Raw genomic sequence first — 4,336 nt, forward strand, 5'->3', positions numbered from 1 at the left:
CATTGCAAAATTCAGACTTAAATTGAAGAAAGTAGAGAAAATGACTAGGCCATTAGGTATGACCTCAATCAAATCTGCTATGATTATGCAGTGGAACTGACAAATAGATTCAAGGGATTACATCTGATAGATTGCCTGAAGAACTATGGATGAAGTTCATAACATTGTACAGGAGGTGGTGATCAAAACCATCCGTAAGACAAAGAAATGCAAAAAGGCAACAGTTGTCTGAGGAGGCCTTACAAACAGCTGAGAAGAGAAGAGAAGTAAAAGGCAAAGGAGAAAAAGAAAGATATACCCATCTGAATGCAGAGTTCCAAATAGCAACGATGGATAAGACAGCCTTCCTAAGTGAACAAGGCAAAGAAATAGGGGGGAAAAGTAGAATGAAAAAGACTAGAGATCTCATCAAGAAAATTAGAGATACCAAGGGAACATTTCTTGCAAAGATGGACACAATAAAGGACAGAAATGGAAGGTGAAAAGTGAAAGTGAAAATCGCTCAGTCGTATCCTACTCTTTGCGACTCCATGGACTATACAGTCCATGAAATTCTCTAGGCCAGAATACTGGAGTGGGTAACCTTTCCCTTCTCCAAGGGATCTTCCCAACCCAAGGATCAAACCCAGGTCTCCTGCATTGCAGGTGGATTCTTTACCAGCTGAACCATAAGGGAAGCCCAAGAATCCTGGAGTGGGTAGCCTATCCCTTCTTCAGCAGATCTTCCTGACCAGGGATCGAACCAGGGGTCGCCTGCATTGCAGGCAGATTCTTTACCAACTGAGCTATCAGGAAGACCTAACAGAAGCAGAAGATATTACGAAGTGGTGACAAGAATACACAGAACTACACAAAAAAGATCATGAGCTGGATAACCACAATGATGTGATCACACACCTAAAGCCAGATATCCTGGCACATGGAGTCAAGTGAGTCTTTGGAAGTTACTATAAACAAAGCTAGTGGAGGTGATAGAATTCCAGCTGAGCTATTTCAAATCCTAAAAGATGATGCTGCTAAAGGGCTGCACTCAATATGCCAGTAAATTTGGAAAACTCAGCAATGGCCATAGGACTGGAAATGTCAGTTTTCATTCCAATCTCAAAGAAAGGCGATGACAAAGAATATTCAAACTACCACACAATTGCGCTCATTTCACATGCTAGCAAAGCAAAGTTCAAAATTCTCCAAGCTAGGCTTCAACAGTATGTAACCAAGAACTTCCAGATGTAGAAAAGGATTTAGAAAAGGCAGAAGAACCAGAGATCAAATTGCCTGTTGGATCATAGAAAAACCAAGAGAATCACAGAAAAACATTTACTTCTGCTTCATTGTCTATGCTAAAGCCTTTGACTGTGTGAATCACAACAAAGTATGTAAAATTCTTAAGGAGATGGGACTATCAGACCACCTTACCTGCCTCCTGAGAAACCTGTATGCAGGTCAAGAAGCAACAATTAGAACCAGACATGGAACAAAGGACTGGTTAAAACTGGGAAAGGAGTATGTCAAGGCTGTACATTGTCACTGTGCTTACTTAATTTATATACAGAGTACGTCATGCTAAATGCCAGGCTGGATGAAGCACAAGCTGGAATCAAGATTTCTGGGAGAAATATCAATAACTTCAGATATGCAGATGATATCACCCTTATAGCAGGAAGCATAGGAGAACTAAGGAGTCTCTTGATGAAAGTGAAAGAGGAGAGTGAAAAAGCTGGCTTAAAACTCAACTTTCAAAAAACTAAGATCGTGGCATCCAGCCCCATCACTTCATGGCAAATAGATGGAGAAGCAATAGAAACAGTGACAGATTTTATTTTCTTGGGCTCCAAAATCACTGTGGACAGTGACTGCAGCCATGAAATTAAAAGATACTTGCTCCTTGGAAGAAAAAATCTGACAAACATAGACAGCATATTAAAAAACAGAGACATTATTTTGCCAACAAAGGTCTGTCTAGTCAAGGCTATGGTTTTTCCAGGAGTCATGTATGAATGTGAGAACTGGACAATAAAAAATGCTGAGCACCAGAGAACTGATGCCTTTGAACTGTGGTGCTAAAGAAGACTTTGAGAGTCCCTTGTACAGGAAGGAGATGAAACCAATCAATCATAAAGGAAATCAACCCTGAATATTCATTGGAAGGACTGAAGCTGAAGCTCCAATACTTTGGCCACATGATGTGAAGAACTGACTCATTTGAAAAATGATGCTGGGAAAGACTGAAGGCAGGAGGAGAAAGACAGAGGATGAGATGATTGGATGGCATCTCCGACTCAGTGGTCATGAGTTTCAGCAAACTCTGGGAAATAGCGAAGGACAGGGAAGCCTGGCATTCTGCAGTCCATGGTGTCACAAAGAGTTGGACACAAATGAGTGACTGAACAACAACAACAACAACTGGTACAAGGATAAACAGATCAATGGAACAGAATAGAGTCCAGATAGACTCGCAAATATGTAAGCACTTGATTTATAAAGTTACTGCTGAAAAAAGTTTCTAAACCGATGTCTGTAAAGTTGCCATTGTCTTAAAGGTTTCCCTCCTAACTCCACTGGTAAAGAATCTGCCTGCAATGAGGGAGACCTGGTTTCAATACCTTGGTTGGGAAGATCCCCTATAGAAGGGAATGGCAACCCACTCCAGTATTCTGGCCTGGAGAATTCCATGGACCATATAGTCCATGGGGTCGCAAAGAGTTGGACATGACTGAGCCACTTTCACTTTAAATGCTAATATATCTAATATTCATATTAGTTTGAAAGATATTGTCACACCATTTTACAAACAAGAAAAATACAAATTTTATCTCATTTTAAAGTAAATTCTCTATTTTTCTAAATATTGAGAGGACTTCACAATATTCTCAGAACAAATCAATTTTGACATTTTTTTAAAATTTTCATTCAATAAATTGACATTTTGATTATCATATTAGTCCCTAAATATATGTTAAGTGAGATTTACTGGCATATTATAATAACTTTAAAGAGATTATATGGACATAACTGAAATGATATTTAATTTCTAAGACATTGCAAAATCTCATTATATTAATTTCTATATTCACACAAGAACATCAAAATGTTAAGCTTATTTACCTCCAGAGAAAGTCTAAGAGGTTGGATCTTCCTAAATATGCAGTTTTCATACATAATACCATCTTGAAAACATTTGAACTTCCCAGAAACCACAGGGAAAGGAATAGTCCTTCAACATCTAAACCAACCACATTCCCTTTAGAATAAAATAATTTTCTAAGAAAATGTTTCTTTCTGTAACTACAATTAAAATATAAACATATCAGCCTTGCTCTTCAGTTTAGTTCAGTTCAGTCGTTCAGTCGTGTCTGACTCTTTGCGACCCCGTGAATCGCAGCACGCCAGGCCTCCCTGTCCATCACCAATTCCCGGAGTTCACTCAGACTCACGTCCATCGAGTCAGTGATCCCATCCAGCCATCTCATCCTCTGTCGTTCCCTTCTCCTCCTGCCCCCAATCCCGCCCAGCATCAGAGTCTTTTCCAATAAGTCAACTCTTCGCATGAGGTGGCCAAAGTACTGGAGTTTCAGCTTTAGCATCATTCCTTCCAAAGAAATCCCAGGGCTGATTTCCTTCAGAATGGACTGGTTGGATCTCTTTGCAGTCCAAGGGACTCTCAAGCGTCTTCTCCAACACCACAGTTCAAAAGCATCAATTCTTCGGCGCTCAGCTTTCTTCACAGTCCAATTCTTGCATCCATACATGACTACTGGAAGAATAGCCTTGACTAGATGGACCTTTGTTGGCAAAGTAATGTCTCTGCTTTTCAATATGCTATCTAGGTTGGTCATAACTTTCGTTCCAAGGAGTAAGCGTCTTAATTTCATGGCTGCAGTCACCATCTGCAGTGATTTTGGAGCCCCAAAAAATAAAGTCTGACACTGTTTCCACTGTTTCCCATCTATTTCCCATGAGTGTAGCTATCTGATCTTTCCATACTTTTGTGAGAGGTTGAGGCAAACATTCTCTGAAGAGTCAAAATTGCTTCAACCTAGAGATAGAATCTCAGGGAGATGTAATAGGCTGACAAGAGAGACAGTCTTTTGGCAGCATATAGGTATAGCTGAATATCAATCACTGCAGATGGTGATTGCAGCAATGAAATTAAAAGACGCTTACTCCTTGGAAGGAAAGTTTTGACCAACCTAGATAGCATATTCAAAAGCAGAGACATTACTTTGCCAACAAAGGTCCATCTAGTCAAGGCTATGGTTTTTCCTGTGGTCATGTATGGATGTGAGAGTTGGACTGTGAAGAAAGCTGAGTGCTGAAGAATTGATGCTTTGGAACT

At 39.9% G+C, this 4,336-nt stretch overlaps 1 non-coding gene across 1 annotated transcript; it reads right to left on the reverse strand.

Moving 5' to 3' along the window:
- Positions 1-722: 722 nt before the first annotated feature.
- Positions 723-795, reverse strand: TRNAC-GCA. The gene has a single exon. It is a non-coding gene; the product is annotated as a tRNA-Cys (tRNA).
- Between the last annotated feature and the right edge of the window lie 3,541 nt (positions 796-4,336).

This window comes from Bison bison, unplaced genomic scaffold, assembly GCF_000754665.1.
Source record: "Bison bison bison isolate TAMUID 2011002044 unplaced genomic scaffold, Bison_UMD1.0 scf7180017864197, whole genome shotgun sequence".
NCBI lineage: Eukaryota > Metazoa > Chordata > Mammalia > Artiodactyla > Bovidae > Bison > Bison bison.